At 42.4% G+C, this 15,386-nt stretch overlaps 1 non-coding gene across 1 annotated transcript; it reads right to left on the minus strand.

The window, feature by feature from the left end:
• Positions 1-14,826: 14,826 nt before the first annotated feature.
• LOC123487290 lies at positions 14,827-15,008 on the minus strand. Its single transcript, XR_006659712.1, has one exon. It is a non-coding gene; the product is annotated as a U2 spliceosomal RNA (small nuclear RNA).
• Positions 15,009-15,386: the final 378 nt, after the last annotated feature.

Consider the following 15,386-nt stretch of genomic DNA (forward strand, 5'->3'; position numbering starts at 1 on the left):
TACCCTAGATGCAGTTGCACCCCTAAAAACGAAAAAACATTTGTCATAAGAAACTAGCTCCCTGGTATACAGAAAATACCCGAGCTTTGAAGCAAGCTTCCAGGAAATTGGAACGAAATGGCGCCACACCAAACTGGAAGTCTTCCGACTAGCTTGGAAAGACAGTACCGTGCAGTACCGAAGAGCCCTCACTGCTGCTTTCGATCATCCTACTTTTCCAACTTAATTGAGGAAAATAAGAACAATCCAAAATTTCTTTTTGATACTGTTGCAAAGCTAACTAAAAAGCAGCATTCCCCAAGAGAGGATGGCTTTCACTTCAGCAGTGATAAATTCATGAACTTCTTTGAGGAAAAGATCATGACCATTAGAAAGCAAATTACGGACTCCTCTTTGAATCTGCGTATTCCTCCAGGGCTTAGCTGTCCTGGATCTGACAGACTCTGCGAGGGCCTGGGATCGGGAGAGACACTTAAGTGTTTTAGTACTATATCTCTTGACACAATGATGAAAATAATCATGGCCTCTAAACCTTCAAGCTGCATACTGGATCCTATTCCTACTAAACTGCTGAAGGAGCTGCTTCCTGTGCTTGGCCCTCCTATGTTGAACATAATAAACAGCTCTCTATCCACCGGATGTGTACCAAACTCACTAAAAGTGGCAGTGATAAAGCCTCTCTTGAAAAAGCCAAACCTTGACCCGGAAAATATAAAAAACTATCGGCCTATATCGAATCTTCCATTCCTCTCAAAAATTTTAGAAAAAGCTGTTGCGCAGCAACTCACTGCCTTTCTGAAGACAAACAATGTATACGAAATGCTTCAGTCTGGTTTTAGACCCCATCATAGCACTGAGACTGCACTTGTGAAGGTGGTAAATGACCTTTTAATGGCGTCAGACCGAGGCTCTGCATCTGTCCTCGTGCTACTAGACCTTAGTGCTGCCTTTGACACCATCGATCACCACATTCTTTTGGAGAGACTGGAAACCCAAATTGGTCTACACGGACAAGTTCTGGCCTGGTTTAGATCCTACCTGTCGGAAAGATATCAGTTTGTCTCTGTGAATGGTCTGTCCTCCGACAAATCAACTGTACATTTCGGTGTTCCTCAAGGTTCCGTTTTAGGACCACTATTGTTTTCACTATATATTTTACCTCTTGGGGATGTTATTCGAAAACATAATGTTAACTTTCACTGCTATGCGGATGACACACAGCTGTACATTTCAATGAAACATGGTGAAGCCCCAAAATTGCCCTCGCTAGAAGCCTGTGTTTCAGACATAAGGAAGTGGATGGCTGAAAACTTTTTACTTTTAAACTCGGACAAAACAGAGATGCTTGTTCTAGGTCCCAAGAAACAAAGAGATCTTCTGTTAAATCTGACAATTCATCTTGATGGTTGTAAAGTCGTCTCAAATAAAACTGTGAAGGACCTCAGGCGTTACTCTTGACCCTGATCTCTCTTTTGACGAACATATCAAGACTGTTTCAAGGACAGCTTTTTTCCATCTACGTAACATTGCAAAAATCAGAAATTTTCTGTCCAAAAATGATGCAGAAAAATTAATCCATGCATTTGTTACTTCTAGGTTAGACTACTGCAATGCTCTATTTTCCGGCTACCCGGATAAAGCACTAAATAAACTTCAGTTAGTGCTAAATACGGCTGCTAGAATCCTGACTAGAACCAAGAAATTTGATCATATTACTCCAGTGCTAGCTTCCCTACACTGGCTTCCTGTTAAGGCAAGGGCTGATTTCAAGGTTTTACTGTTAACCTATAAAGCGTTACATGGGCTTGCTCCTACCTATCTTTCCGAGTTGGTCCTGCCGTACATACCAATACGTACGCTACGGTCACAAGACGCAGGCCTCCTAATTGTCCCTAGAATTTCTAAGCAAACAGCGGGAGGCAGGGCTTTCTCCTATAGATCTCCATTTTTATGGAACAGTCTGCCTACCCATGTGAGAGACGCAGACTCGGTCTCAACCTTTAAGTCTTTACTGAAGACTTATCTCTTCAGTAGGTCATATGATTGAGTGTAGTCTGGCCCAGGAGTGTGAAGGTGAACGGAAAGGCTGGAGCAACGAACAGCCCTTGCTGTCTCTGCCGGGCCGGTTCCCCTCTCCACTGGGTTTCTCTGCCTCTAACCCTGTTGCAGGGGCTGAGTCACTGGCTTGCTGGTGCTCTTTCATGCCGTCCCTGGGAGGGGTGCGTCACTTGAGTGGGTTGAGTTACTGACGTGATCTTCCTGTCTGGGTTGGCGCCCCCCTTGGTTTGTGCTGTGGTGGAGACCTCTGTGGGCTATACTGGCCTTGTCTCAGGATTGTAAGTTGGTGGTTGGGGATATCCCTCTAGTGGTGCGGGGGCTGTGCTTTGGCGGAGTGGGTGGGGTTATATCCTTCCTGTTTGGCCCTGTCCGGGGTTTCTTCGGATGGGGCCACAGTGTCTCCGGACCGCTCCTGTCTCAGCCTCCAGTATTTATGCTGCAGTAGTTTATGTGTCGGGGGGGCTGGGGTTAGTTGGTTATACCTGGAGTACTTCTCCTGTCTTATCCAGTGTCCTGTGTGAATTTAAGTATGCTCTCTCTAATTCTCTCGTTCTCTCTTTCTCTCTGAAAACCTGAGCCCTAGGACCATACGTCAGGACTACCGGGCATGATGACACCTTGCTGTCCCCAGTCCGCCTGGCCTTGCTGCTATTCCAGTTTCAACTGTTCTGCCTGCGGCTACGAAACCCCTACCTGTCCCAGACCTACTGTTTTCAACTCTTTAATGATCGGCTATGAAAAGCCAACTGAGAGACCTGAGCCCTAGGACCATACGCCGGGACTACCGGCCGTGGTGACTCCTTGCTGTCCCCAGTCCGCCTGGCCTTGCTGCTATTCCAGTTTCAACTGTTCTGCCTGCGGTTATGGAACCCCTACCTGTCCCAGACCTGCTGTTTTCAACTCTTAATGATCGGCTATGAAAAGCCAACTGAGATTTATTCCTGATTATTATTTGACCATGCTTGTCACTTATGAACATTTTTGAACATCTTGGCATGGTTCTGTTATAATCTCCACCCGGCACAGCCAGAAGAGGACTGGCCACCCCTCATAGCCTGGTTCCTCTCTAGGTTTCTTCCTAGGTTTTCGCCTTTCTAGGGAGTTTTTCCTAGCCACCGTGCTTCTACACCTGCATTACTAGCTGTTTGGGGTTTTAGGCTGGGTTTCTGTACAGCACTTCGAGATATTAGCTGATGTAAGAAGGGCTATATAAAATAAAAATTGATTGAAAACAGGCCTTTCGCAAATATTTCTAATACAATCGCTGGAAAACACAGGTTGTAAAGCAAATGGATCCTGCTGAAAATAAAATACTAATGTCTGTATGTTACCAATTTAACAACTTCCAAATAGGCCTATTGAGTGAACAGCATTGTTTAAAAAAGTAAAGCAAGAGAGAGATAAGCTTTTGGCCGGTGAGTGAGCTGCACATCATTGGGTGAGTCAGTGAAACCGGAAAGCTTTTTTAGGACTATATCTTCCTCCTCATATTGTACAATGTGTTTCTCTGCACACTTAGGGGCCTCGGCTATTGATGGATTCAAGACAAGGTCGTTTTTATTGATCTCAAATTCTCAGTGTCAAAGTAGCCTGTCATTTTGGTCATTTGTGAGGTATTAAAAAAGATTCTGTGAAAGTCTCCAGTCATCTAAAATTATGTAGAATTGCATGAAATCCATTTATAAAAAGAACACATTTTTCCCAGACTCTAGGCTACAAAAAATGTACTCCATGTGTGTAACTTCTGCAAGCGGCTCCACACCACTGCTCTATGCCCGTACGCGAAAGCCATGATAATGCATTCAATGCTTTGTTATAAAGGTTGTTTGTTTTTATCCGTTCTGGTACCTCAGAGCCCCCCAGGTCACCCCCCTCTCGGGCTCACTTTTGGTTCCGGTACTGCCCAATTTACAAATGAATCACTGGAGAAGTGGGTAGCGGCCGCTGCCTCCTCCGGGACACTTCTCCTTTGCATAAAGTTAATCAGGCTGTTGATTGTGGAATGTTGTCCCACTCCTCTTCAATGGCTGTGCGAAATTCCTGGATATTGGAGGGAACTGGAACAAGCTGTGATACACGTCGATCCAGACCATCCCAAACATGCTCAAAGGGTGACATGTCTGGTGAGTATGCAGGCCATGGAAGAATTGGGACATTTTCAGCATGTTCAATTGTGTACAGATCCTTGCGACATGGTGCTGTGCATTATCATGCTGAAACACGAGGTGATGGAGGTGGATGAATGGCAGGACAATGGGCCTCAGGATCTTGTCATGGCAACTCTGTGCATTCAAACTGCCTTCGATAAAATGCAATTGTGTTAGTTGTCTATACCTTATGCCATCCTATACCTTAACCCCGATACCACCATGGGGCACTCTGTTCACAACATTGACATCAGCAAACCGCACGCCCACACAACACCATACACGGTGGTCAGCAGTTGTGAGGCGGGTTGGGCATAATGCAAAAAACAACATTGGAGGCAGCTAATGGTAGAGAAATTAACCTAACATTCTCTGGCAACAGCTCTGGTAGACATTCCTGCAGTCAGCATGCCAACTGCATGCTCCCTCAAAACTTGAGACATCTGTGGCATTGTGTTGTGTGAAGAAACTGCACATTTTAGAGTGGCATTTTTGGATTTGTTAGGGATCCCCATTAGATGCTGCCAAGCACCTACTCAGCTACTCTTGTCCCCAGCACAAGGTGCACCTGTGTAATGATGATCATGCTATTTAAATGAGCTTCTTAAAATTTCCCCACCTGTCAGGTGGATGGATTATCTTGGCAAAGGAGAAATGCTCACTACCACCTACTGTACTGGTGTGTGAGGCCATTCACAGACTACATACATTAAATTCATTGATACTGTAATTAATACAACATTTCCCTGCCAAGTATTAGCCCGCTCTAAAAAATGTGAGGGAAAATGTTCTTGGTTCGTGCAGGTGACTGACCTCCTCAGACCAATTGGCAATATGCCCAGAACATTGTTCTGGGATCCAAAAGGGATATCTCAGTTTCAAGGTCTCAGCTTGGAGAGAAGAAGCCTTGTGAGGTATTGGTCGGTCTCATGCAGGAACCAAATGTTAATGATTAATTAATTATTAATAAGCTAAATCATGTAAATATAACTTGTCTGTGTAAGCAGTATATAGGACAACTAACGGGACTGCCCCGGCAGAGCTCCCGACCGACGTGTACTATGGTGCTTTTACGTTTGTTGGAACCTCTCCAGCTTGCTGATAAAAAATAATTATTCATTTAAGTTTGATTTTGAGTCCCTTCGTGGCGATTTTCCACGACAGAAACCCACCACCCCATTCCACTATTTAACACCATCTAGTCCTAAGCCAGACCACTACCACTCAACACCCCCCTACAGTTGTTCTGCAGTAAATCCTCGCAATCGCAAGTACTTCTCTGCCGCTGCCACCACAGCCTCTATTTTCTGGGACTTTTTGATCCATTTCCACAGTACAATTGAAAACCATTGCTATAAATGCTAAAAAGCCCACCTTACTGAAGCACATATTCTTCCCATCACTCTCTCTTGGTCTCTGCCTACTCATAGCAATCCTCTCAAGATCCCTCACCCTGTACCCATCTTCCTCTACCACTCCCTTCACTGCTTCTGCTACAACACTTTCTGTACTACTGTAACCCTGGCAACCTCAATCTGCCTTTCTCTCACCTGACACCTCAGATCTCCTGCCCGTTAGCACACCCACAACTAACACACAGAACTTTCTCCACCGATACCACACATTTCTTCATCTCATGCCCTCCTGCACACTTGTCACATCTAGGCATCTCACGCCTACAAACTGCTGCAACAGGCCCATAAACTTCACCCCTAATACACTGTAGTATTTACGGAACAAAATCGCTCACGGGATAACTGACACTTCCTACCTTGATCTTATCTGGCAGAGACTATGCATCAAAATCCAGCATGACAGATAATGTATTCTCTGTTTCCCCACGCTCTACACCAGATCTACGTCTCACCAAACGGAGGGCGTCACAGACACCTGGAATCTTCCATTTCAACTGCACATCCTCAACACTTAAACCTAACCCCGTTATCACTCCTTTCAATGCCACCCTGTTCCGGAGAGCAATTCAAGTCACAATTCCTGTCTCTAATCACGTAATCCGCAGCGCCCGCTCCCTCTGGACAGAGGAGAAACAATAAATCATCACGAGTCCCCTCAGAGTTACCTTCACCAACTCAACAGTCCCCAACCTCTTCTCCACCTAACCTGACACCACATATGTATCCATTCTCTCTACAAATCTCACTCCCACTGGGCCAGAATCATCCTTATCATCCTTGGAACAAGGCCCGAACTCGGAGTTCCTCACCGCAGGTAATTCATCCTCACTCTCACCAGGTTCCATCTCTGAGCTACTGGAGGACGTATCCCTCTTTTTACACTAGACGATAACCTCCCTCACCACACTGCTTCCCTCTACACTCAGCTCCTTCTCAGCGGTCATCACTGCACCTGCCACCACAGTTAAGTAGTTTTAAATTGACACAATACCTGTTATCAAAGGTTACAGCTAGAGATGACGTGCAGGAGCTTGCAGTGTTGTTGTTTTGCATGATGTCTACTTTGATGATAATTAGAGTTTTATAATCTGAGAGGAAATAGAGCCGAATATTGCTAAAAGTCACGCCAGGGTAAGCCTACACGAAACACAGCCATTATTTTAAGTGTTTCTAAAATGAATAAAAAGGAAAAATGATTGGAACCATTTCCCTGTTTGACCGCTAGGTGTTATGACACAATTTTTGCAAAAATAATAATAATAAAAAAATAAAAAATTGTATTCAGACTTTACTCAGTACTTTGTTGAAGCTCCTTTGGCAGTGATTACAGCCTCAAGTCTTCTTGGGTATGACGGATATATTTGGGGAGTTTCTCTGCAGATCCTCTCAAGCTTGTCAGGTAAGATGGGTAGTGTCGCCGCACAGCTATTTTCAGTTCTCTCTGTACTTTGCTCCGTTCATCTTTCCCTCGATCCTGACTAGTCTCCCAGTCCCTGCCACTGAAAAACATCCCCACAGCATGATGCTGCCACCACCATGCTTCGCCGTTGGGATGGTGCCAGGATTCCTACAGACGTGACGCTTGGCATTCAGGCCAAAGAGTTCAATTTTGGTTTCATCAGACCAGAGAATCTTGTTTCTCATGGTCTGAGAGTCCTTTAGGTGTCTTTTGGCAAACTCCCAGCGGGCCTTTTCATGAGGAGTGGCTTCTGTCTAGCCACTCTACCATAAAGGCCTGATTGGTGGAGTTCTGCAGAGATGGTTGTCCTTCTGGAAGGTTCTCCTATCGCCACAGAACTCTGGAGCTCTGTCAGAGTGACCACCGGCTTCTCCATTTAAGAATGATGGAGGCCTTTCGATCATGTCCTTGGACTAAAATGATTGACACTCAGGTGCAAGCCTAACATCATATGCAAAGGGCCTTTGGGTAACGTAGCACATATTCTATGATATCTATTTTTCTCACGTAGGCTGTTCATTTCTGATCTTTGATACTTTTTTTGGTTTATAAACGTATCATGGTATACTACATTAACGCTATACGTATGGGCCATATTGTTACTTGGTAGCTACTAGCAACAGACCCTGTGTTGTGGATCATCTACCACTATTTTGGACGGTCCATACTGTAACGTTAACGTTAGTCTCAGGCTTCACTAACTAGCGTTACTGTTTTAGGTGGAGCTATTCTTTGCTACTTTTCAAACAAATACTACGTGATATTTCACATATCATCTTGCTAGAGAGGCCTTTTGTTGTGATATTTAGGCTACTATATAGGCTACTAGCAAAAGACCCTGTGTTGTTAGGATAGATTTATGTTTGTTTCTTCCAACAGATCTTTACACATTTTCCTCACTACAAAATATTCCTGCGGTCCTTGTGGTTACTAAACATATTTTAGATATGTCTTTATGCTATAGCTTATTCCATGTTTACATCTTTGGTTAAATGACTTCAAATGCAAAACTTAAATGTACTTTGTGGAATATCTGTGGAGTTTGTAAACTATCCAAGTTTAAAACAGGTTATTACTACGCTTAAACAACTTCATTCATCTATTGTGTTCCTACAAGAAACTCACCTGTTGAAGGATGAGCTACTTAAAGTATGCAGGAGATGACAAGGGCAAGTAGTAGCATCCTGTTTCTCCTCTCATTCTCATGGTGATATGGTTTTAATTCACTAATCTGTTCCGTTTCAAGTGGATACTATTATAACTGATACAGCTGGTAGATACATTTAGATACAGGGAACTCTTTTGAAGGAGCATATTAATCTGGATAATGTTTATGGTCCTAATGATGATAATCCCAAATTCTTTGAGAATGTATTTCTATTGATAGCCTCCATTCCTGGTAAAGTCCTAATGGCAGGGGACTTTAATTGCACTCTTGATCCTCATCTAGATTGCTCCTATGGTTTAGACACTTCCCACTCGCAGAGTAGAAAGAAATTACAGCATTTCATTAAGGACTTAAATCTATGTGAACCTTGGAGGACTCAGAACCCGAGTAAAAGGGAGAATTCATATTTGAATATAGAGCATATATTTGAGGGCAAATTATAAGTTTTACCAGTTTCAAATCTAATAAATCAGAAAATGAGAGACGGAGAGCAAAATGAGAGAATTGGAGAGGGAAGCTTTTTTGGATAACTCAGTAGAAGTAAACAAGGAATGATTTGGTCTTAAAGCTCAGTATGAAGAACTTCCCACCTCTAAGGCTGCAAACAGCTTAACGAGGCTGAAACAGTCCTTCTATGATCAAGGTGAAAAACCTGGTAAATTGCTGGCCTGGCACATTAAGTAGTAAAATTCAGCCTTTAATGGAATTCATAATTTACAAGGACAATTATCAATGGATCCTGTAGAAATAAACCAAACATTTGCTTCCTACTACAACACACTTTACAACTCTGAATCTCCTGAGAACTGAACTAGTCAGGTCTTGATTTTCCCTCTACTTCAGAAGACACTAAATTGGATCTGGAAAAGGAATTGGATGGTGTTGAAATATCTGATGCTATTTTCGATATGAAGGGAGGTTAGGCGGAAGGTCCAGATGGGCTCCCAATATATATTTAAGGACAAACTTCTAGGTCCACTTTTGGATATGTACAGTGCATTAGGAAAGTACTCAGACCCCTTTACTTTTTCCACAATTTGATTCGTTACAGCCTTATTCTGAAATGGATTAAATAAAAAAATTCCTCATCAATCTACACATAATACCTCATAATGACAAAGTGAAAACAGGTTCTTAGACATTTTTGCAAATGTATTAAAAATAAAACAGCAGAAATACCTTGTTTACATAAGTATTCACACCCTTTGCTATGATACTCGAAATTGAGCTCAGGTGGATCCTGTTTCCATTGATCATCCTTGAGATGTTTCTAAAACTTAATTGGAGTCCAACTGTGGTAAATTCAATTGATTGGAGATGATTTGGAAAGTCACACAACTGTCTATATAGGTGACCAAGAACATGATGGTCACTCTGACAGAGCTCCAGAGTTCCTCTATGGAAATGTGAGAACCTTCGAGAGGGACAACCATCTCTTCAGCACTCCACCAATCAGGCCTTTATGGTAGAGTGGCCAGACGGAAGCCACTCCTCAGCAAAAGGCACATGACAGCCCCCTTGGAGTTTGCCAAAGGCACCTAAAGGACTCGGACCATGAGAAACAAGATTCTCTGGTCTGATGAAACCAAGATTGAACTTCTTGGCCTGAATGACAAGCATCACGTCTGGAGGAAACCTGGCACCATCCTTATGGTGAAGCATGGTGGTGGAAGCATTATGCTGCGGGGATGTTGTTCAGCGGCAGGGACTGGGAGCCTAGTCAGGATAGAGGGAAAGATGATTGGAGCAAAGTACAGAGAGATCCTTGATGAAAACCTGCTCCAGTGCACTCAGGACCTCAAGACCGGGCGAAGGTTCACCTTCCAACAGGACAACGACCCTAAGCACACAGCCAAGACAACGCAGGAGTGGCTTCGGGACTAGTCTCTGAATGTCCTTGAGTGGCCCAGCCAGAGCCGGGACTTAAATCGAACATCTCTGGAGACCTGAAAATAGCTGTGCAGCGACGCACCCCATCCAACCTGACAGAGCTTGAGAGGATCTGCAGAGAGGAATGGGAGAAACTCCCCAAATACAGGTGTGCCAAGCTTGTAGCGTCATACACATTAAGACTTTGGCTGCAATCACTGCCAACGGTGCATAAACAAAGTACTGAGTAAAGGGTTTGAATACTTATTTAAATATGATTGTTCAGTTGTTGTTGTTTTTGCTTTGTCATTATGGGGTATTGTGTGTAGATTGATGAGGGGAAAAAACTATTTAATCAATTTTACAATAAGGCTGTAAAGTAACAAAATGTCGAAAAAGTCAAGAGGTTTGAATATTTTTCCGAATGCATAGACAGGTGTGTGCCTTTCCAAATCATGTCCAACAAACTTAGTTAGATAGAACCTGCTCTTACCATGAGAAACAGATTTCCCAATCTTCTTCTCCTCTTCTTCATCTTTAATGTTGACATTCAGCTCCAGTGTTTGACTGCAGTCTTCCAGCTTCACTGATGCCATCTCTGGATCCTGCAGTAAACTGGGCTCCACTGTCACAATCAGGACCCAGTGACTGTAGGTTTGGACTCAGTGTGGAAGGAGAGAGGCAGGCTGGGTTTGTCCTCACTGTTGATGTTACCGGCCTCAGACTTATCTGAAAAGGCCAGTAGTAATAAAGAGAAACAGACACAAAAAGTTATTGTCTTGACAGTTCTGGCACTTTCTTTATTCTCTAAAAATATTTTCACTTTTTTCTTGTTCAATTATCTAATTCAGTGCTTGACTTGGACTGAAATAGGTGCTAATACTCATTTTGGGTGCCGGTACTGTTTATATTAAGGTGCAGGAGCTCCACAATACTTTTGAGCTAATACCTAACCTATAGCAGATAAATGCATAAATGACTCAAAATCCATTTAGTACAAGGTTACAGTTTGTCATAGACAGCACTATGTGCTAATTTCCTTAAACCTTGTCTTCACTGTATTACTTCAATCAAAAACCAATTGTATTTCCTGTTCACACCATAGCAACATTTATTGATAAAGACAGAAACAACAGAATGTGTCTGAATATTAGTACACATGTAGAAAACTGATAATCATTACATTCTGCTTCAAAACAGTAGTGCGACCGTGAAATTGTCTCTATCTGATGCACCCGCACTGTCCTCACTGAAGTCCGTTGACGCTGACCGAGAGTAGCCGCCATTTTACCAGCTTGGGAATTTTACACAAAACCAATAATATGCTAAACGAACACAGAAATCTCAAATAAATTGATTATTTATGAAATTACCATGAGAAAATTATGTACATCCACTCAGACAAACCCAAAGTCTCTAGCTATGTGACTTGTAAAATAGTTTTTATCACGTTCTTCACTTGGTTTGACACAAAAATAACACATAAAACCTTTACCAAACGTGATAATACCTTAACGGATGTGTTACCTAGCATGGTATGACATGTTTGTCGACATTAGAAAGTTTAAACGTGCTATTACATACCTCTAGTAATAAATAGAAACGGACACAAAGGTTATCTTCTTGACTGCACAGTTCTGGCGCTTTCTTTATTGTGAAGAATGGTGCCCGCCTGCCCCGAACTTCCTGTTCCCCAGTACCACAGTGCAACGGTCCGTGCATTCCGAGATCAGATTACAACATTTCATTAAATTACTAAAAAAAGTGTAAACTGTAGCAATTTATTTCCCTTTATAGTTTATTAGGCTAAGCATGACCTACATCCAAATAATTTATCTAGGGTTGGAACCGGTTCAGGGAACAGAACTGAAAAATAACGTTAAAAAGAACCGGAAACTAAAGTGTTCTATACTTTTCAGGAACAGCAGTTATTTTAAAAGCATGTAATCCAGGTAATAACCTTATTTTACTTTCCGGGTATTTTTCTCCAGTCCCACAAAATCGCAACAAAGCTCACTGTAGAAACGTATTGCAGTTTCTGCCTGCCAGCTGGAATGGAAATCTTTCCCAGTGGGTGTGCGTGTGGAAACTACCTGCTCCTCCACTCTGAAGCATAGGTTACTGTATCCTACTGACAACGTTACAAGCATGATTCAGAAATTAGGGAGATATGTTTAATTTGAGAAGAATGGATTAACTTTTTCAATGCTAGTTAAGGATACTATAGTCACCACGTTTCACATTGGATTTATTAACGACATAAAGGTAAGACCTGTTTTTAATTCTAGTGTTGCACTGCACAAACAAGGTTGTTAGCTAGCTAGCTAACATCTGCTCTGGTCCAACGTTAAACCAACTCTGAAGTTCAGACATTCAAAGTTCCTCCATAGAAGCCGCTCCTCCGTAGGTATAATTCTGTGGGCCTAATTCAGATAATGCAGGTCATAACACGATGCCCAGCTCTTCAATGCAAGCTTTCTCTACCCTCTAACGAGATCTCCACACCCGCAAAATGTCGCACCTTACACTGTGATTGGCAGCACAGTGTGCTCTGAATGATTTTCCTATACAGATACTCTGTGGTGTTCTAGTGTATTTATTCTCCCACTTGGATGTCACTTCCACAAGCTTTAAATTGAGGGCCAGGTTGTCAGGATGGGTAATGTACTGTACACATTAATTACAAGTACTCCTAAAGATACACTTAATTTTAATTGGTTAAATCCTGTGTAACAACTAGTAATTACATTGTACTTGGCTAACATTACATGTACTATGCTTTGAAATAGTGTCTTATTCTTCATCTGGGATTTGGATTTGTAAAATGTATTATAACATGTATTTAATATATGTCTGATCAGGCTCAGGTAGCATCAGGTTTGTATTTTCCTGCTGATCAAAGCTCTAATCAAATCCAGACATTTATAAGTGTTATAATGCACACTCCACTGGCTTCCAGTTGAAGCTCGCATCTGTTACAAGACCATGGTGCTTGCCTATGGAGCTGTGAGGGGAACGGCACCTCCGTACCTTCAGGCTCTGATCAGTCCCTACACCCAAACGAGGGCATTGCGTTCATCCACCTCTGGCCTGCTGGCTCCCCTTCCTCTGCGGAAGCATAGTTCCCGCTCAGCCCAGTCAAAACTGTTCGCTGCTCTGGCACCCCAATGGTGGAACAAGCTCCCTCACGACGCCAGGACAGCGGAGTCACTCACCACCTTCCGGAGACATTTGAAACCCCACCTCTTTAAGGAATACCTGGGATAGGATAAAGTGGTTATCCCACTGGCTATAGGGTGAATGCACCAATTTGTAAGTCGCTCTGGATAAGAGCGTCTGCTAAATGACGTAAATGTGAATATAATGTAAATGAATGACACTTCCGGTTTTGGCGGAAAATACCGGGTTACCCGGGAGAAGAGTGATTTATTCTCGGGATGGAACATTTGTATAATATCGAGGAAATATTAAACCCTGATGCGCATACCAGTTGATTCACAAGACACCAACTAAGTAACTTACATATACGGTATCTTCATTAGGCCTAATGGCATTTCATGTCCATGATAGGAAGTTTGTTGTAGTGACTCAGTAAGGCTAATTGTAAAAGTAACCCTCTAAAGTGCCATGTTTGTACAGTTTATTATGTGGAGGAAACATTTAGGCAGCCAGGACCATACGCCAGGACCGCTCCGTAGGCCGCACTGTAGGCCTAGCTCTTACTGCAGTCCAGTGCCATGGACATCTTGGAAGTTTGGCCTCTAAGTAATTTAGGACGCCAACTTTATGAAGGCATCTTCAACGTGGTCTCATCGTACAAGGCTCTACAGACATATAAAATAAAGACAGGCTATTTTTATTGTTCATATTATTTGCGTTGATGATGTATAGGGCGGCAGGTAGCTTAGTGAGTAAGAGCATTGTGCCAGTAACCGAAAGGTCGCTGGTTCTAATCCCCGAGCCGACTAGGTGAAAAATCTGTCGATGTGCCCTTGAGCAAGGCACTTAACCCTAATTGCTCCTGTAAGTCGCTCTGGATAAGAGCGTCTGCTAAATGACTAAAACATAAATAAAATAAATAAATATTGAAGTCAAGTGGTTCAACATTCAAATGCGACGGTCGGTGGAACACTTGCGCCACCATGTGGACAATTGCTCAGTTCCCTTGTGGCATCAACGCTACCAGAGAAATTTGATATAAGATCAAACGTTATGTCAATATTATTATCTCCAAATTGATTCCCCCACCCGTATTTCATTTATTATTATTCCGATTTAGCTGTTAATCTGGATTTAATTTATAAACGCTTTCTGTCATTTCCGATTGGAGGGCAGATGACCACGTGACTTACGAACCTACCAATTTGTTACTTTGTAACAGTCAAAAGTGGTTATTCCCAACGTTGATAAACTCCCAATCTATGCCAAGATTTTTTAAAAGCATTATCTTTAAAGCATTATCACTGTACCATTTACACCCTGTATCCTGTGCATGTGACGAATAAACATTGATTTGATTAGATGATTAACGCACCATTCACATCAGCTATCATAGTCAATATAACAGTGACTGACTTCACCATCACTTTCTAGCCATCATTGACATTGAGATGAAGATGGTCAAACGTGAAAATATAAAATACATCGTGATCCTAATGGAATATAACAAAGCAATTCTGTTGTCTTTGCCTGCTTTATCTTTACAATGACAGGGGGTGCACCGTTCCTGGAGGTACTGCAATACCAGGTCGATGCGTGGAGTGGACGGAGCAAGCCCCTATTCCATCTCCCTGTTCCAAAAATCAATTTAATATATGGTCCCCAGACAGGGGACGTATCAGATATTAAACTAATAAGAACAGATTGTTTTTTTATTGTTTTTGAAAAAATATTGTTTATTTTCATTTCACATTCAAATACAAGTACAAATTCAGTGCATAACGTTGTACATAACATGGCTTTACTAAAACAGTACGTACCTTAACCCTTCTCGGGCACGTCATATTCGATGACGTTTACACAAAACGTAGCTCTGTAAACTGTCCGCCAAATATCAAAGATAATGATTTAAAGAAAATCGTGTCATAGATTGGGAGTTGATCAACGTTGGGAATAACCACTTTAGACTGTTACAAAGTAACACATTGGTAGGATCGGAAGTCACGTGGTCATCTGCCCTCCAATCGGAAATGACAGAAAGCGTTTATAAATTAAATCCAGATTAACAGCTAAATCGGAATAATAATATATGAAATACGGGTGGGGGAATC

The sequence above is a fragment of the Coregonus clupeaformis genome, unplaced genomic scaffold, assembly GCF_020615455.1.
Source record: "Coregonus clupeaformis isolate EN_2021a unplaced genomic scaffold, ASM2061545v1 scaf1607, whole genome shotgun sequence".
Lineage (NCBI taxonomy): Eukaryota > Metazoa > Chordata > Actinopteri > Salmoniformes > Salmonidae > Coregonus > Coregonus clupeaformis.